Source organism: Urocitellus parryii, chromosome 8 (genome assembly GCF_045843805.1).
Source record: "Urocitellus parryii isolate mUroPar1 chromosome 8, mUroPar1.hap1, whole genome shotgun sequence".
In the NCBI taxonomy this organism is placed as follows: Eukaryota; Metazoa; Chordata; class Mammalia; order Rodentia; family Sciuridae; genus Urocitellus; species Urocitellus parryii.
In genome coordinates, this window is record NC_135538.1 from 75,082,263 (window position 1) to 75,105,225 (window position 22,963).

General features: G+C 36.9%; 1 protein-coding gene and 1 pseudogene across 31 annotated transcripts in view; one reads left to right on the forward strand and one right to left on the reverse strand.

Moving 5' to 3' along the window:
* Positions 1-22,963, forward strand: part of Snap91 (synaptosome associated protein 91) — a 120,279-nt gene that overhangs the window by 14,510 nt on the left and 82,806 nt on the right. Inside the window, exon 1 of one of the 31 annotated variants that reach the window (XM_077802184.1) lies at positions 20,800-20,830. The exons of the other annotated variants lie outside the window; for them this stretch is intronic. The gene's annotated coding sequence lies outside the window, so the exon portion shown is untranslated. Of the gene's footprint in view, positions 1-20,799; positions 20,831-22,963 lie in introns of those variants that run through there. 31 annotated transcript variants of the gene reach the window in all.
* On the reverse strand, positions 13,339-18,729 carry LOC113198016 (uncharacterized; annotated as a pseudogene).

A 22,963-nucleotide genomic window follows, 5' to 3' on the forward strand; every position in this document is an offset into this window, starting at 1 on the left:
CTGCCAGTGACTTTGTCTTATGAACTAGTAATTTAGTGATTTATGTGTCTAGGCCTTGGAAGGAATTGTTTCTCTCTCTGCTGATATTACTCAATTGCCTCAAAAATTTTAAACTTTCTCCAAGCATCAAGTCTGTTATTACTCAGTCACCTTAAAATATGAATAATGCAAAGCATATTTGAATTTTAGTACTCAAGAACTTTTCTTTGGGTTGCTTCTGAGCACCTGCATAAATATGGTTTCTTTTCAATTTTAATATCACTCTTGATTCACTTGGCTTAGGTAGAATATATTAGCAATCTCCATTTTTCCATAAGATTTAAGTGAAGAAAAAAATCAGGGGGAGGATAAAAGAGGGGTTAATATGTGCCAAGCACACGACCATATTTATATATGGTCATATTAATATGGTTAATAGCTATATTAATATATGGTTAATATATGGCATGGACACATAGATTGCTATGAGCACTGTGAGGTGAATTCTCCTGTCCCCAGTTTACATAAGAGGAAAATAAGACGAGCAGAACCAGAAGCTCATCCAAGGCCCACCACTAAGAGGGAAAGAGTTGAGATTTCCTCGGGGTTCCTCTTGCAAGGCTCATGTGTGTTTTCACCTTTGCATCATGCTTTTACTCATCTGTCTCTAGTGTCATGAGTAGGAATACTATAAAACAAAAATCAAAAGAGGTAAAACACTATATGATTGATTTCCAGAGGGAAAAATTGGGTGATATCTCAAAGCAATTTATTAGCTAATTAGCTACATGAGTTTTACCTTGTGAAGACCCATCTCTAGCTAATGGGGGAGTAGGAGCCAGTGATTGTTCCTGAGCCTGTCTCACCCTCATCAGGTATGTCTTTGGAAGATTTGCTATTAAAACATTAATTTTACAAATCTTGCTAACTAAACACCTTGAGAGGTGCTGGGAGTATAGCAGAAAGTACGGGTTTATCATCAGAGGCCCTAGTATAATTCTAGGCTGTTGTTGCTTTCTAGCTGAGATCTTGGCCAGATGAATTTAATTTCTTTGGAACTCAATCTCCTCTTTTCTAAGGAATCATGGGGTTATGGTAACAATTAAATGAATATATTTGCTAAAAACAACAACAATAAACTTCAACCCCAAATTACTCTACAAATTATTATTATTAGAGGAAAAAGTGTTTTGAAACCCAACAGTTATTTTCCTAGGTATCTTTCAAGTATTGTATGCAGCAATAAACATGCAGAAAGAGCTCAGTCTGAGCTGCTCTGTGCTTACCTTTGGCATCTGCTGATAAATGGTTGTTTATTACTAGAAGATATAGTTTCATAATTTTGGTTTTGTTCATTAACAAATGTTAGTACTAATTGTACTTCATTTTAGTTTCATAATTTTGGTTTTGTTCATTAACATGTTAATACTAATTGTAAAAACAAAGCATAATATATATTTGATTAAAATTATCTCCTAAAACACAATTGACTTTAGAATATCTATTATGGTTTTCTTTTATTATTTTAGAGTATTGAGACTTGATGATATTGTTTTAGACTTGATTTTTTTTATTTTAAACTTTTCAAATAGGCTTTTAGTAAAAGAGAGTTATTGGTTCTTTAAGAAAAATAGTGGTGTTTGCACACTGAAATGTTTAAAACACATAGAAAAAAAGGTTAAATTACATGAAATGATTTTATTACTGAAATTGGATTCTTCATGGTTAGCATTTTATTCTGCTGTTAGGTTATAATTGAAGACATAAATGGAAATGGAGAGGACACTAAATATAGTTTTTCATTAAGCACTAGTACTTTGCTGTTGAGAAAAATTCATAAAATACTTGAAAAAAAGTTGGCCTGATAGTGAAGTTAATTATGATGATCAATATTTGAAATGAACCTCAGTATTTACATTGTATGTACTTTTAGTGAAATATATCCAAAGCCCTTGACAATTTTTAGTACTAATGGAAAGGCTAACAAAACTGAATAGGACGATATAACAAAATTGAGTCAATAAATAACATTAAGCTTACTGATGTTCAGCTGGGCGTGGTGGTGCATGCCTGTAATCCCAGCAGGCTGAGTCAGGAGGATTCACAGTTCAAAGCCAGCTTCAGCAACTTAGCAAGGACCTCAGCAACTTAGCAAGACCCTGTCTCTAAATAAAATACAAAAAAGGGCTGGGGTGGCTCAGTGGTTAAGTGTCCCTGGGTTCGATCCCTGGTATACCCCCACCTTCCAAACAAAACAAAACAAAAAAAAAAGAAAGAAAAAAGAATACTGATGTTCATTGTTCAGGTTGAAGACATTTTGAAAAACTGTTAGTACATAACTGAATCATTTTAAATTTTACTTGTAAAAATTTAGTCCTTATACTCAACTAAACTAGTTAAACTAAGTGTAGCTGTGGTTTAAAAACATAACATTTAATAAGCTCTCAGGTAAAAAGTAACTTTAGGGAGGTCAAATAGGTCATGATTACGAGTTCTTTTATTTTTAAACATTTTTCTGTGTTCTTTTGTTATTTATTTCTTAAAACTGCTATACTTACCCAGCCTCTATTTAAAAGTGTGAAAACAGCAAACATCTGCCTTGACTTAAGAGTACTATTTTTTATTTGAAGTTTTAATTTTAAAAGCACAAGAATTAATTTTCATAGTCGAGCATTAGAGTTGAAATGCATGAGAAATTAAATGTTAGCAATTTCTACATCATAGCATGACTCATTGTATCTATCAGATCTTAATTATCTTATTTTAAATGATGTTATATTATAGTTTAAATAATATATTTTATATTACATGAAAGTTATTAGAACTATTAATGCATTTCCCATAATAATTTAATAATTATTTCCAGACTGCTAGTTAATATGGAAATCAAACAAACCCTTCCTATCTCATTTTTCTTATATGTGCATGGCAGAAGAGGTAAAATTGAAGGGTGTTAGAGAATGAGATGCATAAATTGCCTGTTATAAAACTAAGTCTCTCAAGCTACAGATTCACTGTTCCTGGTTAAGAACTTACTCCTATGAAAATGCAAAATATTTATTGCTGGTGGCCTTCTCTTTCCCTGGAGGTTTGTCAGTCAGTATGGATACAACCAACCAAACAAAACACTTGTTCAGTGGATCTATTGCTTGAGCAGAGAATTGAGTATTTTATTATTAATGTGTAACTGAGCTACAGTTTGTGTTTTCTTGGACCTACAAACCTTCTTTCAACAAGTGCTTCCTAACTAATTTTGAGATCTCAAGATATGTTCTTGTCTCTTTTGAGATACATACTAAAAGAAGGATAAGGATATCATAGGTCAATTAAAAACTTGTGCTAAAGGAGAGATACTTCAAAAAAATGTTACATTTGTCTGTAACATGTTATTATTCATTCCTCAATAGATTATTCATCTTAGTAACACTAGGAAGTACTCCTTGAAAATTTTTCAGATACTCAAGTTATTGCTTTCATGATCATAATCATTAGGAAAACCCTCAATTTGTGATATTCCCTTTTATCCTTATGTTTAAGAAAACTTACCAGAGAAAAATCTTATATTAATCATGAATGCAAAGAAGATTTTAACTGATTACTTACAGATGAGGAGTAGGAAGAGATGGTTAAAATTAGTGAAAGTGTTTTAATATATAAGATGAGAATAAAGTAAATGATGAGAAATGAGAAGGAAGGAAGAGAGAAAAATGAAAGCAATTATAGTAAACTACTTAAGATAAAATTTTCTATGCCAACAAGAAGATGGGGAGCTAACTGTCAAAATGGAATATGTAATACAGAAAAGAAAAATGAGCCAACTAAAATGAAGAGAGGGGAGGACTGGAGACAAATACTTGACATGGACCCATAGAAAATTAAAGATGTGATGATTATATTCACAATTTTTGAGGAGTGATGTCAAGTTTTATTTAATAAATTGTTTTCTAAAGGTATGACCTTATTCTTTTTTTACTGTCTTCTCTTACAATCTTGGTACTTATGTTACAGGAGGAAGGGTACACCGTCAAACTGAAATTGAGTGAATTTTTGCTAAGTTTTATTTACTTGTGTGGGGGGAGTATCAGGATTTGCCCCTAGGGGCACTTTACCACTGAGCTACATCTCCAGACTTTTTTATTTTTTTATTTTTTTTTTTATTTTGAGTCATGACTGTGCTAATTTTCAGACTGGCCTAGAACTTGGGGTCCTCCTGCCCTGTCCTCCTGAGTCACTGGGATTACAAGCATGTGCCACTGCACCCAGCTTTAATGAATTTTTCACTGCAGGCTATAATATATATATATTCTACTAGGCATTGGTTTCCTTGCTTTTATGGTTTTATAATCTGCTAGAAGAGCAAAAACAGAACATTTAATTTCAAGAGATTAATTGGGTAATTGATTGAATTACTATGTGCTATCTGTGTCATGCTATATAGTCTCATATATATATAAAGACCTCAAATATAAAGAGATGGCTGACAATTCAGTTACCATAATGACTGCTGTGTTGTCAAGCTGTCTTGACCTGCCCTCAGTTCCCCTTTCTTTGCAGGGTCCTAAATGTCTTTGTCACTAATGTTCTAAGCTTCATTCTGAGCCATGATAGGTGTCCCACCTCAAGGTGAAAGGTCTGGGACCACAGGTGTCTGCATTACCTCTGAGCAACACCAGATTTCGTCATTGAGCTCAGTAAGCAGAGAATCTTCATGAACCTACCACTGAATGAGACACTGCAAGAAAACAGAAATGACACAGCAGTCTCTGTTGAGAGCCTTATAGGACAAATGTATCCGCAAGCCAATAACAATACACCATCACACAGGATATAGTGGAGGTATGACTGATAGATTCTGAAAGCACAGAGCAGGGAGTTGGCCACTTTTGCCTAAAGTGAGTCAGGAAATGCTTTTCAGAAGTGGTGATGTTTGGCTTGGCATTGGGTAACAAACAGGAGTTTACTAGATAAAGAAGTGTGACTGAAAATGGCATGTTTTTAGTGCATAAGAAAAGAGAGGTAGAGTGAAGCTGTGTAGAATCATGGAAGCCAGCCCTATTAATTATAAAGGAATGAAAAACCCATGGCAAAGTTTTAAACAGAAATGTTCCATTATCAAAAATTTTTAGGAATTACATCTGGTTGAGACTCTACATATATATTAGACATACATTAGTGTGTCAAGTGATAGTAAGAGCCCAAACAAGAATGTTATGAAGGGCATAAAATAGAGAGGCATGATTTGAAAGGAAATTCAGATATAGGAACTGTGGGGCCATTTTGGAAGTGTAAGGAAGGGAGGTAGAAGTCCATTGTTACTTAAAATTTCAGACTTGACCTACAATGGAGTCAAAGTTCTTGGGTGTGAAACATTTTTTTAAGACATCTCACACTCAACACATCCAAATCTGAACTCTCTTTCTCATCCTTTCTCCTGTTTTTTTTTTCCACTCAATCATCCACATCTCAGGTAGTAGCAGCATCTTTCATCCACTTGCTCAAGGTGAAAACTTTTGAAGTCTTTCTTGACTCCTTTCTTTCTCTCCTACCCCATTTTCGTCAGTCAGGAAAACCTGTTGACTCTACATCTATACAAAACATATAGAGATGTGATTACTTCCACTGCCATTACCAATCCCAGCAACCAGCATTTCTTCATAGGATTTCTATAATAGCTTCCAATTCTGCTTCTGTCCTTCTTCCTTCCCCAAGTATATTCTCAGTACAGCAGCTCAGGGAGTCCTTTCAGGACTTGACTTCTACCATTTCTACCTCATACTGGGCTTCAGCCACACTGGCCTCTCACTGTTCCTGGGCAGGTCATGCAGGTTCCCCAACCTTGGCACCAACTTTTCACGGCCTCAAATGAATACTCTTTCCTCAGATATCTGGATGGATGGTGGGGTGGGCATGATGTGATACATGGTATAGAGGAAGAGCAATAAAATAGGTAGGAAGGAAACTATATTATTATCTTAAGTTCATACAGGTATAATTTGAAAGTTCTAGCAAAAATTACATTTTAGCTTAATTTTAAGTGAACTTCATCACAAACATATGGCCTATTTAGGATATTCTCATCATTTTCTGAAGGACATGAAATAATGTGCTACTCAATTTTTCCTAAAATACTGTTTTTCATTATCACAGTATTAGGTAAGAGCAACTAATTCTGTACGATAAGCACACATTCATTTGAAGTGACTGACAATTTTACCACAAATCCCCCTAAAATGCCTCATTCTGCCAACATTACAAGAACTCACCAGACCCTAGTACCAGCTCAGCAAGCTGAAGAGTTCACAGCAAGGTTACATGAGGCATAGAATACCTAACTAATTGCAATCAAATAAATCATGTTAAATCTTGGATTATATCCATTCTTTAGGGTCAGAACTTAATAAACTTGACCTTTATCAAGAAGTTTAGAATTTAATTGAAAGTTGTTAACCAAAAAGACAAAAACTAGTGAACATTGCTTTTTCTTAAAGCACTAAAAATGCCCTTTAACAAAAATATGAACTTTCATGCCCATCACCAACAAAAAAGCATTATTGTCAATTAGTAAAAGCATGCAGTTCACACACTAGTAAGAATTCCTGTGTACCACCACCACCCCAATAAACACTTTAGAAGTTGCCATTCATTTTATTTTCACTTAGTTGTATTCTCATGGGAGATAGCAGTAAGGAAAAGTTTGATCGAGCTTTGCTAATTGAAATTGGAACTAGTAAATTCAGTATCACCATTGAAACACTCCATTAATTCAAATGGATATAGTCATTGGCCTTAAAGATATTTAAGCTGAAGTATATTACACTTGAAATTTAGCTGAGCCATCTAAAGCACTAGGTAGTATAAAAATAAAGTATGAAAGTGATCACTTCCCTGAAAAACAGCCTGGGCTCAAATTGGGCCCTAAATTTAAGTAATTTGTTAGCTGAATTAGTCACCAAAGACCTACTAGCCACATTTTAAAGCACTAAGCTTTGTCACTGCTTTGAACAAAGGAGACTCTTCTTTAATATTTAAACTCTGGCAAAACTCATTACACTCTACCCTCTGTTATTTGTTAAATACTTCTGTGGCCAATAACTTGGGGAAGAAACTAAGTAGCAAATTTTATGAATTACATAAATAGGACCAGTTTATTCATAAGAGTACTGAATGTCATCAAAATATTGCTTAAAGTAGTTAGCCAACATCCTTTCCCTGAGAGACTTCATCTAATATCATCTGTTTTGCAGGCTGGTACAAGAAGAACTCAAGTAAAAGATATGAGGAAAAAAATCAGGGTTGACTGTATGACGTAAAGGAAGAATAGAATTGAGGCAACTGCATGCATTCCAGGTTCACAGCAAATGTTTAATGCATCTGCTGTGTGCTTAAGCTATATCAGTGAGCAAATGGTAAAATGCTTTCCTTGTGGAACTTACATTTGAGGTAGGGGTAGAAGAGTCAGTAAGCAATAAACATAGTAACCAAATTAAGTACTATATTAAAAGGAAAAAAAAAACTTTCCTGAAGTTATTTAGAGTAAGAGTGCAATTAGTTTGAACAGATGTTTTGAGAACCTTGGTTTGGTCAAATGCAGAGAGGACTGGAGGGATGGCAAGGCACTTGATGGGACTCCCAGCAGTTCACACACAGATGCTTAGGAACTGGGAGGTGGTGGTTGTAGGGAAATTGTGAAGTAAGGCTCGAGTTGAAGACATGAAGAAGTTCATAACAGTGTGGTGTCAACATGGATAAAAGGAAAGAGTCAAATGAAAAGGTTCTAAGTCTAGTTTAGCACCACTGAATGTTAAAGAAGGAATGAATTAGTGTGTGATGGTCTTGAGACCTGCTAAAATTAGGGATACCCCATTTTTGTGTTGGTTCTTGCTTCAATTCTTTTTAATAACAATGAGATAGATGTTTTCTGGCAAGGAAAATCAATGAGTTTATGATTCCCTTGATTCTGTCTCTTAGTCTGTGCCAAGCAACACAGTAGGCATTGTTCCTACTGTTTCTGGTTGTCTGTCAGAAATAGTGTTCCAGTGCAGAAAAGGCCCTGTACCCCCATGCTGGTGGGGATCCCTGTATGGCATGGAAGAGTGTTCCCCAGCCAACAACTGGCATCCGAGTTAACGTGGGGTATGTTCTGGCCCCTATTATAATAACCTTATTTGAAGCTAAGTGTGGCACCCATTATAACTCTTGCCTTGTCTGGACCCGAGGGACGAGCTTTGCTTCTTTTTCTAACAGGAATGCAGATTAGCAACGGCGATGGATCTTTAAAGAGAGTTTTTACAAGTTCTATGCAGATATTACATGTCATCACCCCCCTCCTTTTTTCGCCACATGTTTGTTAACTTCTGGGAAATAGACATAGATCTTGTTGTAACTCATCTTAAGAATAATTGTCATGGTTTTCTCTCTCCATCTGTTCTTTTGAAAAAGAGAGTCATTGCCCAGGAGTGGGGGTGGAGGTGAGTTGGGATGGATTATAGGCTTTCCTGTAACTCTGATTACTTTCAGTGTGATATTAAATTGTTTCTCATTTTTTGAAAACAATTGAATAACTATTGCAGGTTTTTAAAATAAGGAGGAAAGGAACATTTATTCTAGTTCTCTCAAAAAAGGTTTTTTAAGCTGGGCATGGTGGCACATGCCTGTAATCCCAACAACTGAGGAAGATGAGACAGGAGGATTGCAAGTTCGAGGCTGGCCTCAGCAATTTAGCAAAGCCCTAACCAACTTAGCAAGACTTTGTCTCAAAATAAAATTTAAAAGGACTAGTATTCCGCTGAGTGGTAAAGATTCCCTGGATTCAATCCTCAGTACAACAACAAAGTTTTCCATATTCACTACACATTTCAGGAATTATGCTGGAAAAGCAGAGCTCATGGTCTAATAAAGTGCAAAGATATGTTAACAAACCTGCTGGATATTGTGAGATGAATTCTAAGGGTACAGAGTGCCATGTGTTTGGCAAGGTCCAAGGAAGCTCAAAGGAAGTATTGTCTGAGCATCCAGAATGAATGGGAGCCTTCAGGTAGAGGGATGGAAGAAGAGAATGCCAGGTCAGGGCAACAGCATGTTCAGAGACATACAGGTGTGAAATAGCATGTGTGGTTCTGCTTAGAGGCAGCTGTGTATGAAAAGCTAGCAGGAGGCCTTGTCAGACTTTCTCAACCTGTTTCCTTATTTGAACCATAAAACAGAACAAGATTTGAGCAACTACTTTCTCAATTTTCCCAGTGATAGTATGTAACTAGTCCAAAAGCATGAAAGAGAAATCAATTGGTTATATATAATGTCTGCTTTAGGGTAGTAGGGAACTCAGGTTGAGAAGGACTGTATTATATGCAACTATTCATGTTCTCAGTAGAATAACATGATCACATCTTTGTTTAGAACTATACTTTTAGGAGCTGATTAAAAATGGCAAAAGAGTTATTGAGCAATTGTGAATCGAGTAGAAGATAGTAAGAACATTAAAATAGATGGAGAAATAGTTTTAGAGCTATGTAGGAGGCAGGATGTGTACGAGGCTGGTTCACTGAAGATGGAGAACAAGAAAGAAGATGAGGATGATGCAGCGCTAAAACACCAAAGTGCCTTTGTGGGCAGCAGTACCATTACCTGAGCTACACAAGGTAGGTTTGAAGAGCCTGGGACGATTTCCACTTTTGTCTTGCTGATCCATATTAGATTATTCAGGTCTAGAAGAAGTATAGGCATGGATGAGATTGCTTTATAAAAATCTTGACACAGAAAAGAGGAGGACTGGGGAAGTCATCTTGTGACACCAATGTTTAAGGGATTGGAAGAAAAAGAAGGGTCAGTAATGTACACTGAACAGGAAAGGCAGAGATAAGAGGCCAGAAAAGTCTGGCTCCCCAAACCCAGGAAATATGACTTTAAAAACTAAGTCAGCATTTGCTGTTTTATCATTTATTATAGCCATTCTGAGTAGGGTGAAAGATTATCTCATTGCAGTTCTGATTTGCATTTCACTGATGGCTAATGATATTGACCAATTTTTTCACATATTTGTTAGTCATTTATATTTCTTCTTTTGAGAAGTGTTTGTTCAGATTATTTGTCCATTTTTAATTGGAATACTTTTTTGTTGAATTTTTGAGCTCCTTATATATTCTTATATATTAACCTTTGTCAGATGAATAACTGGTGAATGTTTTCTCCCGTTCTATAGGTTATCTCTTAACGCTATGCATTGTTTCTTTTGCTGTACAGAAGCTTTTTAGTTTGACATAATCCCATTTATCAATTTTTGCTTTTGTTTCCTATGCCTTGGGGGTCCTATCCAGAAAATCATTATCTTGAAGCATTTTCCCTTTGTAGTTTTAGATTTTACATTTAAGTCTTTAATCAAATTTGACTTGACTTTTGTACAGGGTCAGATAAAAGGACCAAGCTTCAATCTTCTGTCTATGGACATTCATTTTTCCCAGTGCTATTTATTGAAGAGGCTGTCCTTTCTCCAATGTATGTTTTTGATGCCTTTATTGAGAATTAGTTGGCTGTGTTTGCATGGATTTAATTCTGGTGTCCTTATTCTGTTTCATTGGTCCATGCATTTATTTTTATGCCAATACCATACTGTTTTGGTTCTTATGGGTCAGTATTATGTCTTGAAATCAAGTATTGTGATGCCTTCAGTTTTCTTTTTGCTCAAGATCTCATTGGTTATTTGAGGTCTTTGAGCTTCCATATGAATTTAGGATTTTTTTTTCTAGTTCTGTAAAAAAAAATAGTGGTATTTTGATGGGGATTGAATCTGTAAATCCCTTTGGTTAGTATGAACAATATTAATTTTTCCAGTCCATGAACATGGGAGGTCTAGGTCAGTACTATTCAATGATACAAAATGGAGTTGGGAGGAGACCAGAGAGTGCCCGTCAGCTTTGGCAGGTTCAGGACTCTGATGACCCTGGGACAGATGCAGTAGGATGACAGGGACGATTGGGTTACAGTGGGTTCCCAAGAAGAAATGAAGAAAGTATGAATTTATAGATCTACAGTTTGACATGGGGTCAAGAGAGGACTTTTATGTTTCTTTTCCCTCAAAAAGGGGCTATTTTGAACATATTTTGAAGACACAGGGAAATGGTATTTTAAAAATAATAAAGAATATAAAAAGAGTAAGAAAAAGGATAGAAAGAAAGACCTGGGGGAATTAGAGCCTAAAAGAAGGTATGGGAAGGAGGTGAGGACTTTTCCTTTTCTATGGTTGAGGAAGAAAGAGTGGACTTATCATGTCACCAAATGCAAGGATGGTCCAGAGAATGTGAGGAAAATGCCTGGCAACTTGTATTGCCCTGTAACTTAAAAGAACATTGCTATGTGCTTGTTGCTCTCACTTCTGTTACCTGACAATGGATCTCTGTGACCCAGAGAGTTTCAAATTTAAACTCTATTATCTCAGCTGTTTTTTGAGTCCTGGATTTCTGCCACCATTCTTCATTATAGACTAGATGGGGGAATTGATCATCTTCTGTGCAAGATATTGTGTCCAGTGTTGACTAATGTTCTTTTAACATTAGTTAAAAGACGAGAATTAAGTTTGGAGGAACTAGAGCAAAACTAATTGCCAAAATATCCTAAACACTGGTCGTAGCTCTCTTGGGGTACTACTCCAACCTAGTTTCAGGCCATGAGATTTCCTAACTTTTACTCTAGATATGAAATTCTCACGGTCAAATGTTCTATCAGGAAATATTTGACATTGTCTGGAGATATTTTTTATTGTCTTGACTGGCAGAAGGAGGGCACTAATGGCCTCTTGTGGTAAATTCCAGGGGTTCTGCTAAATATCTACAATGCACAGAACATCACCACCACTGCCACCCATCCACCCCACCCCCAGCTACACACACACATACACACACAATCAAGACTTATCTGGCCCAAAATGTCAATAGTATCAAGGCTAAGAATCCTGTTCTAGACTAAGCACTGGAGGATTTAAGAAAATACCTTTGAAGTTTTATATCATACTTCTTAGTTGTGAGCATGAGAAGTTAATAAGGAGATAGGAAGAGAGATGAGAATTAAGTTTGGAGGAACTAGAGCAAAACTAATTGCCAAAATATCCTATATTTGTGAAGCTCCTTGTCCAGTGAGCATGCTCAGAGCACTTAGACATGGATAGTTTTAAAGAAGAGTTGGATCACTAGAGTTTTTGGCGGAATGTAACACTGCCATTTTTTCTTCCATTTTAATAAAGGAAAATGAAAAGATCAGAGGTTATTAAATAGGATAGGAGAGAAGTATCTACACAGAAAGTTTGAAATTTTAAAACCTTACCTTTTGAATTGTATAGTAGGTGTGTCTACTAAAGGGGTTAAAGATACTAATATGGGTAAAGTTTCAGGCACAGATATTGGTATAGGTATGAATGGGCAAAGGGAAATTGTACTATGATGAACTTTTAGCCCTACATTTTTAGATTTTATTGAGAGAAGTTCAGCTGTCTCTTTGACATAAGTTAGCTGTGTGAGTTGAAAGACTTTATAAATATATTTGAGTTAAATCTGAGAGCTGTAAAAAGACACTGAGATGTTTAATAAAGAGCTGTTAAAACTTGAGTAAATGAAGCATTATCTGTACTATAGAAATGTAACTATATTTTGATTTAGCTTAATGTTTTAGAAAGAATATAAGTAGACATGGGTAATATATAACTTTGTTGCGCATCATGAACACTGAAGCTTTTTCAATCTTAGAAAGTGCTTTCTAAGAACACTGTTCCTTCAGAAGAATGTTCTTTTTTTTCTGTACTGCATTTTTAAATTGCATAGGGAGTTTTAGATAAATGGAGAAGTACATTCCAAAAGCCACTCTAGCAGGAATAGAGTCCATCAAGTATTTAGATTGTAAATTTTTATCACTTTACAAGATCTTTTCTTGAACCGTACATGAGGGGAAAGGAATCCCATGCGGTAGTGTTCTCCCTATTTGCAGAAGCATACTAAAGACCTAAAACAGAGGCAAGGCTAGAATGCCAGGAAGAGGGAAAAAGAAAGGACAAAAGGCCATCATAATCTCCATGTTTACTTTGAGATGCTTGTTTAATGACCTTTACATAAGGGCACACTCCTGCCTTTAAGGTAAAAGTATGATCTCAAAAGCTATAGTTCAGAATTATAATGATGTATCTGAATGCCATGGACCATTGGTGTCAAAAGACAACACTTGGGATCATCGATGAGATTTAAACAGACAAATATTCTAGAGGAATCCTCTTGAACTATACACTTGCTACTTTGGCTTTTTGAATAACTCATGGGTAAGCTTTTCTGCTAGCCTCCAGGCAGTGTGATAACCAAGGAAGCAACAGTATTGGGAAGCTCTTCAGACACTAATCAGCTGGGGAAAGAGTTCATTGGCAAAAGTGTCCTCCAAGACACTTCCCAAGCAGAGAGGACTGTCACTTAAGGGGGAAAGGGAGCCCTCATATCCAGTCACTGTAAGCATCTAGCAGGCAGGAAGATGGCTCAGGCAGTGGCTGGATGAAAGTAGACTTGAGATACCCAGCTCTGGAATGAAGTCATCTTCTACAGTTTCTTTCCTCACTGAGAATGAATTCAGGGTGGTCATTCTTTGAGGGAGAGGTGCTTCTTCAATTTTTATTACCCCAGTAGTGTGTCTCTGTGTCTCAGAGGGGATACACATAGTCAAAATGGATTTGCTTATTAATGACTTCCAGCTTGGCTGATGACATCCTCCTTGACAGAAAAGGATAGTAAGGAATTGGGTTCTTCTGGGTAGACCTCAGTGAACTTCTCCAGGCTGGTAGACCCTGAGAAGGGACACTTGAAGAACTCAGACCAAGATGTCCAGGATCCCCCAGAGAATATCAGACTCAGGATCTGAAGAGTCAATGCCATCAGAATCCATGGGGAGATGTTCTGGAGCGGGCAACTAGGCCTGCAGCTGCTGCAAAGGTGCACATAGTCCAAGGGTGAGACCCAGACTTGGTCCCACTCCATTCCTATTGGCCTCCACCTCTACTTGCTCTTCCATATCAAGAGCCTGCATCCCCAAGTGCTGTCTTAACCTTTGGTTCTCAGCTACAAGGCCATGAATTTTCTCTCTTAAAACCTGATTTTCTAGAAAAGAAAAATCTCTTTTTCCAAATCTACTACTTGTTCCATCTCACTCTTTTGAGCTTTCTTTCATCCTAATTTTTTGGTTTCCTCCTCAGTGTCTTCTTCCTCTCAGGGCTCAGATGCATGAGGTGCTGTTACTTGTGCACCTGGCCACCAGTGCTGTCCTTTCATGAAGAGCAGGGCCTGGCAGTGGTGGCAGGAGCAACCTGGCCAGACTGTGGGGAGTCCAAGACTGTCTAGAACAATGTCCTGATTAGTATTTAAGTTCTTCAGGTATCTCACCACAGCCTGTATTAATCCTATTGTACCTGAAATACTACAGAAACTAATTGTTGTTAGAACATTTTAAGGATTGAAAACAGTGTTCTCTTTGGAGATACCAAAAAGATCTTCCCTGACCTTGCTCTGCAAACTATAGAGAAACTAGGATTTTTTTACCTGCTGGATAGATAAGTGTGGAATGACTTGGTTGGTGGATGCTCTCAGCTGTACAGGGCCTTTCTACAGAAAGAGATAGGGCCTCAGGGGCTGACCTTCTCTTAACTTTTCTGCTGCTACCATCCACCATCTGTTTTGAATTTTTAACCAGTCTTTACTTCTTTTCTCCCACATCATTAAGTGGTCTCAACAACTTCTCTTCAGTGTTTCTACTGAAATATAAAACATTTTTTCTAGTTTTCCTTGTTTCCTGGTAACTAAGGGTATAAATGGAGAGAACCCTTAAATTATTTTTTTTCTTTTCAATGGATATTTTGTTTCTCTTTTTACTTAAATCCTACATTAAAGAATAAATATGTTTTCAGAGCTAAAGCTCTATTTCTTGATATTTCAGAAAGAAAATAGACTCAGGTCTTTTTTGAATGTTTCCTCCTAGGAAGTAAGATGAGGGCTTTGAAGAATTAAAAACAGTAAGGCTTTGGGTAAGGTCAGAGAGATTTAATGTTGGGAGATGCTGCCAAAGATTCTCACCTAAGGGAGAAGAAGGAATGGAATGTGGTAGGCAAGATTCAGTCCTGCATGAGACTTGGAATGAAAAATGGAAGAAAATTCTGGAGACACCTTCCAGATAAGGTTCTAGAGACAGCAAAGAAGAAAAATCCCAGATGCTTGCAGCAGCAGTTGCCATTTCTGAATACTATTTATTTTTAGGAAACACAAGTTTCACATATGTGGGTAGGAAGCTTGATTGGAACAGAAACCCGATGCCTTGTTTCTGCTGTTTGTGTCCTATCTCTAAGGCACTGCCTTTCCTTATGGCTCCAGAGCGCTCTACAGGAAGTGATGAACATAACGAGTTAACTGAGGATGAAATAGCTCTTCTTTTCTGAGGATAGAGTAGGAAGTGATGGGCTATGGTTGAAGCATGGAGAATGTGGGTTTGATGTTTTAAAAGACATGCAGGGCTACTCAGTGCTAGGATATGGCAAATTTATCAACATGGTAAAGTCTTCTTTAGAGACTCCCCCAAAATACTGTTTTGGTGATAACTTAAAGACAACCTCTTAAAAAGCTTTTTTTTAGCCCAAGGTTATGTGAAAGAGAAACCAAACCTTAAGGCCATCATGTAAATAGGTCATGCTTTAATTTACCTGACACACTTGAAGACTAGACATAGGTAGTTGATCATCTTGTGGCAGTAGCAGGAAATAAGAAACCCAAGCTGCATGTATCTTTTAAAATCTCCCTAGCAACCGAGTCAGCAAAGGCCATCCTTCCAGCACTTGCTGCCAGCTGAGAGAATTGGCTTGAGATTCTTTGAGGATTGCCCAGTACATCAAGATCTTCTGTTTCAGTGGTCTTTTATAAAGGGCCATCTCTTACCTCTACAGTGCTGTCAACTTTTTTAAAATTATAGGTATATATTTTTGTACTGGGGTTGAACCCATGGTGCTTTACCACTGAGCTACCTCTCCAGCCCTTTCTAAATTTGATTTTGAAATAAGTTCTCCCAGAGTTTCTCGTGCTGGCCTCTAACTTGCAATCTTCCTGCTTCAGCCTCCCAAGTAGCTGGGATTACAGGTGTGTATCACCATGCTGGCTTTACTTATTGTTTTAAAGTTCTGTTCATATAAATTGTTGTCTACTTCTAAAAGCACAGAATTCATTTGAGAAACCCATAATAATTTTTAAGAAAACACTCAGAAGAAGATGAGCTATAAAAGCAATGTTAGTATTAAGGCTGGTGAGCATATGTAATTAGTTCTACCCCATAATGAAGACTAGGGCAGAAGGTCCTATAATTTGTTTAGGGTCACATTGTTAATCCTACAAGTAGCTATATACAAATCCTGAAGGACAAAAACATAATGTTCCAATTTTTGTTGGTAAAAATTTTCTGTAATCCCAGGGACTGGCAGTACTTGGCACAAGGGCTACTTTCTTTCCTCTACCCCACTGCACCACTCCAAAGGCATAGTAGTATGTGACCCTGGTTTTCAACTCATGTGGGCAGTTGGGATATTTGGAGCTAAGTCATGGGGCTGCATTCTGGAGTCATGCTCAATAATGCATAATGTTTATTTTGTGAAGTTGCTGATGCCTGAAGCTCAAATTGGACCATGTTTAGAACATTTGGGGGTACAGTTTGCCAGTGCTTCTTAAACAACGGATGGACTCTGAAACTTTGCTTTCATGTGCTGTGTTGACAGTGAACTTGCCATTGGATGTAGCTCAAACATGATCAGGACAGAGCATGGAGATGCCTCTCAAGTAAGGTCAAAGAGAGTGACAGCAGAAGTTGATGGAAAGAGAAACCAAGTACAGGCACATGCCGCGTCTCTGCACTTCTCTTTCTTTTTTCCAGAGATGGTGCAGAAGGCAATTCATCCAGCTGTTCAAGTGCTACAAGCTCATCATTCTTGATTCCTCTCAGTACCTTATACCTGTCCCCAAACTTCCCACCCACCCATCCAATCTATCGGCTATTCCTCTTGGCTCAACGTTTGGAATATCTGCAGTCCTACCTTTTGTTTTCTACTATTGCTGCACTGGGACAAGCCCATCCTCCCCTCTCCCCTGAACTATTGAAATCACCTGCTTTGTTTCTTTAACTCCATTCTCCTCACAGAGTCTGTGCTCCTTAGAGTTGCCACAACAATTCTTCAAAATATAAACTGGGTTGCATCACTCCCCTGATCTAAAGGTTCCAGCAACTTCTCAAAATGTTTTGAGTGGAATAGTAAATCTTTCCTGTGATCTGTGACACACTGAGCTATCAGGAACCTGACCATATCTCTATTTGGCAACTCTCTCCCGTTACACTGGTTTTCTTGCTTTGTCTTGAACCTGTCAGGTGTGTCTTCATCTCCAGGCCTTTGCATTTACTGTTTCCCCTGCTTGTAACAGTCCTTCCCATGATGATTGATTGACCCTGAATTTTGGTCTCTTTGACTGTCATTTCCTCCAAGAGGCCTTTTCTGGTCACCCTATCTGAAATAATACCAACAATCTGTATCTGCCTGTCTTTGTATTATTCACCCACCCTGTTATTTTCTTTATTTTTCATTAGGCTTCTCATCTCTGCCTGATGTTGTATATCTAGTTTCTCTATGTCCTCTCCCTTAGAGAATGTGAGCTCCTTGAAGGCAGACCCATGTCTGTTCTGTTCCTTGCTCTATCTCTAGCTAATAAAACAGTGCCGGGAACACTGTAGTTATTTATTAATAAATGAATCAATTGAATTAATTAACAAAGTATGCCAAGTCCTTTTCAGTATAGGTAGCCAAAGGTGACTGATTATAATTGTATGTTTTTGCTACACACACACACACACACACACACACACACACACTCCTTATAAGATATCAGGGCCTGTGCTGGATACTTTGCTTGTCTTATCCAGATAGGTGCTTTTATTATACCCATCATAATAATGACAAAATGGAGGCTCAAAGAGACAGCTTTGCTCAAGGTCACACAGTTATTAACTAATAGAAAATAATTAAAGTAGGTCTGGCCTGACTTCCAAATCTTAACTAGATAACTGTGCTATATATTACATCTCCTAATTTTTAATGTGCCAAAATCCTATCAGAGAATAAATAGCATAACAGGGATTTTTTCTGTATATATTTTTACAAAGGACTACAAAAATTATAGAATATATATATTTGTTCCTTTGAGATGAAAGAAGTTACTCAAATACTCTAGAAACTAAGTTTCATGGAAGATCACGTGCAGTAATATAAAAATACAAATAAATTATTCAGTTGTATTAAGTTAAGCAAAATTTTAAAAGCTCCCATTTCATACCTTTCTAGTTAAAGAAAAATGTTATGCAAATAAAAGCCATCGTGTTGGCACATTTACAAGATGCTTTTCCTTTCCCTCTCTGAGCTTAGTGTCTATTCTTTTATTTCTTGCCCTTTTCCTTCCTGTCACCTACACTTCAGGGCCATCTTCTTTTGCTCTTGCTGTCCTTTCCTTTGCTCTCATTTGTGTAGCTGTCAGCATGTCCTCTTTAGGTGTCACTCCCTGCAAGCCCCCACTGGATAATTTCATTTTATGGAGAACCCTTAACCTCTCCAAGATGTGCCCCAGTTCTCCCAGAACTTCTCACCCTCTCTTCTTTTGGGAAGTGAATGGGAGGCCCAGCCCCCTTCTTCAGGGTCTCTTTCTTCTCAGTCTTCCCCATCTTACCTCAGAACTTCTGGATGCAAGATTTACACCATATAAATTCTTGTCACATTATCAGGTGCTCTTTCTCCATGAGAATAAAGTAGTCCTTCACTCTTTCCTAAAATATAATACTTTCCATTGTACCCTCTATCTAGTTCCTGTAATCAACTCACTGAAGCTAAACTTCTGAGCAAGTAACCCCAGATGCCTGGAGATATTAAGGAGCAGCAAGATAGACAAAAGGTGTTAGAATTGGAAGATACCTTAGAAGTCATGGGCCTGGTTCTTTTGTTTTGCTATGTCATGTTTCAGTTTCTATCTATTAGCAGGTATTTGGCTATATGTAACAGAGTGTTCAAACTAAGGGCTTAACATGATTTGCTATCTTCCTTAACAGTAAGTCTGAAGGTGGAGCCCACCAGTATCATGCAGACCCAGGTGTTTTCCATGTTTTCTCTCTGCTACTTCAGCTAATTGGTGAAGTCTGGCCTCCTATCCTGAGGTGGTCATGCTCTCACACACATACACAGCTATAGCCTTGTGAGGGAATGGAGATGTATTCAGTTTTCATGCATCTCTGTATTACAAAGGAAAGCTTTTTCCCAAGTGACCCCAGCAGACTGCTGCTCATACTTCTATCTAGGAGGAAGCCAGGATTGCCCCGAAGTGACATGTTAGCTTTCTAACAGGTAGGGCATAGACAGGGACAGGATTCTTCTGATGCAGAAGAGGGAAAGAAATAGCTATTGGTGAGATAACATTCACGTCTGTCATTTGTACTAAGGCTGACAAGAAAAACTTCTGAATCATCCACATCACTTTTTTTTTGTATTGTCCAAATTGAAAGAATTTGTTTCTGTTTACAAGTGTTTGTAGGTTTAAGCTTCTCAACTAACAAGAGATAGCCAAGAAGTAAGGGAGGGTGGGTAGTAGTTTTTGTTTTTATAATAAAAAAAAAAAACAGCAGAAATTTATTTCTTATAGTTCTAGAGATTGGAAGTCTAGCATGGCCAGGCTCTGGTGAGGGTCTTCTAGATCACAGACTTCTGACTTCTCATTGTGTCCCCATGTAGCACAAAGAACTAAGGAACTCTCTCAGGTCCATTTTAGAAGGGCACTAATTCCTTTCCTGGGAGCTTCACCCTTATGACCTAATCACCTTCCAAAGGACCCTTCCTCATACTGTTACATTGGGGCTGAGAATTCAGCAATGAATTATGAGGGGGATGTAAAAATTATTCTATAATGGAGGGATGGAGGAAAGGACAGAGGGAAAGGAAAAATAAATTTAAAATAACTAGTGTATAATTTTGCATATATATTAGTTCATGTGACACATAGTGTGAGCTGCTACTATGTGATAAAATTGTATATTAGTCTGTCACTGGACTTTGTTGTATAGCTTCTTATTTTCTTTTTGTGGAAGCTCAGAGTTAGACAATGATATTATGCTAAAAGAATGGCCAATCTTTGTTCTTCTTTCTGGCATTCAGTCAAAGGGAACTTGTCCCAGTAGAGCTTTATAAATCATATAATTAAACTTAGGACTGAGATTTTTAGATGTAATAGAGGATACCTTTCTAAATTTAGGCTGCTGACAAAAGTATATATAACAATGAAACAGAGAGTAACTAATCCTAATTTTTGATTCAATTATATCTGGTAAGAAATATTAAAGGAAAATTTCTTCTAATACCTACCATTAATTTTTAAATTATTTTAGATTGAGACAGATAATAAGCCAGTTATAACCATCTCGAATTATTGTGTTTTATATATGTCAGTTATATACATCAAGGCCTGTGTTAGGTTTCAAGGATCCAAAGATATAGATATGACTTCATTCCTACCTTTAGAACCTATAGCTCTAGTGGAGGAGAGACATATAAACTAATTACTATAATTCTGTGTAATAAGGACTACAACAGTGGTATATAAGGTAAGAATTAGCATAAATGACATTGTCTATTCTGTAAGGTAGTTAATGTCATCCTCATTGCTAAGTGCATAAATAGAGCCACAGAATGATCCAGCTAACTTAAGTAGCAGAGTCAGGCTGTGAACTTGCTTCCTAGGCTGCCTGGAAGAGAAGATTGAAGTCTCTCTTCCATTTGAAGGCAATATCTATCAGAAAAGACTCCATGGTAAGAATTATTAAAGGAAATTTAACTATTTGAGATTGACCCTGGGACATAAAACCTCAGTAGGGTGATAGCAGAAACATTCTAGGAAATGAGAACAGCACAAAAAGGTATTGTAATTTATGGCAGAGAAGATATCAAGAAGGTAGTTGAATCTTCTAATGAAAGGCCTTATCCTCAAGATAAAGTATAAGATAGAAACCCTATACTTAAACTTATACTTTAATTAAATATCTTTTGCTCAAGTTTTAAGGTATAAAGTATAAACCTGAATTATTCATATTTAATTCAATGGACAGAATTACTCTTTTCCCTTTTTTTGTGTGTGTGGAGGGTACTTGGGGATTGCTCAGGGACACAAGACCACTGAGGCACATCCCCAGCCCTGTTTTTTGTATTTTGAGACAGAGTCTCACTGAGTTACTTAGCACCTCACTTTTGCTGAGGCTAGCGTTGAACTCGCCATCCTCCTGCCTCAGCCTCCCTAGCCTGTATTACAGGCGTGCACCACTGCACCGGGCTCAGAAGATTTCTCTTGGGTAGTTAATTTGCCACAAATATATCTAATTGTGCTGGAGGTGATCCAGAGAAGAGATCATAGAGCAGTCCAAACAAGAGGCAATGAAGGCCCTCTAACAAGGCCTATCTAATCTAAAAGATATAAGTAGCCACAGATTGGAGCACTATTTAGATTAGTTGCTATTTTTTATTTTAGTGAACAATTGTTTACAATGACTAAAAGTTATTTTCCCACTACAACTATTTCTTTCATGTTCTTGTGAATGAGTTATCTTACCTCAAAGAGGTTTTCTAAGATAAATTTTCAGTTGCTTAAAATCTCCCAAAAGAGAGATGCATAATTTGTGGCAAGATGGTACAACAAGGAGGGTCAGTATATACACTCCTGCCCAGAACAACTGAATAAAACTAAACAAAGGTGTATTAAATAACATCATTAGTCATTAGGGAAATGCAAAGAAAAGCCACCATGAGATGCATACCACACCTGTTAGAATGGCAAACCAAATTAAAAAGACCATATCCAAACTTGGCAAGGATGTACAACAACTGGAACATTCATACACTGCTGGGAATGTAACATGATAGAAATGTTTTGGAAGTAGTTTCTCAAATATCAAAAATTACTCAACTAGTCTACTCCTAGGCAATTACCCCAGGGAAATGAAAGCTTATATCCATTTATTTTATGAGTAATTGTGTATAAATACTCATAACAACTTTATGTAATAGCACTGGAATTACCCTCAAATTTCATTAGCAGGTAAATAAGGAAACAATTTTGGTATGTTTGTGTTATGGAAATATATCTCAGCAATAAAAAGGGTCTGAGCTATTGATACAGGTAACAAGATGAGTGAATCTCCAGATAATATTTCTGACCACAGGAATCTAGACCTTTTCCCCACCAAAGAATAGTTTGATTCTCTTTATATAAAATTTAGAAAATGTAAACTAATTTATATTGACTGAAATTAAATTGGTGGTTGCCAAGGGGCAGTAGGGAAGGGAGTAAGGAGGGGGAAGAAAGAATGTTAAATGGGCATGAAGAAACCATGAGGGTTGACTTAGGTTCATTTATTTATTTTTTTGTGAAAATTTTATGAATGCATTTTTCTAAATTTTATCCAATAGTATACATTATAATATGTGTAGGGCTTTTTTTGGTAAACTATACTTCAGTAAAGCTGTTTTTCAAACTACCAAAAAGATACCAGCTATGTCTTCCTAAGTTTAAAACTTTTAATTCTGAGGACTCAAATATGACAAGAAGCATTTAAAATCTCTTGGATTTCAAGAATATTTTTTTCTGAATTTTATAGCTATATTTTGCTTTCATTTAATTTTTAAAAAATTCTTTAAATGGAAACCAGTTTTTTTTGTTGTTGTTGTTGGTGGTGGTGGTGGTGGTGGTGAAGAAGTGGAGCAGTAGAAACATACATAATCTACTAGTAAGACCATAATTTGATGTCATTACAATGAAAAAACATTTTCAAGTTAAATGTGTGCATGCCCCACTATTGAACAGTTCTCTTTCTAGGTACATATGAAAATAGCAGTTCTAAAGTGATTTCAAGACTCTTTTATGCT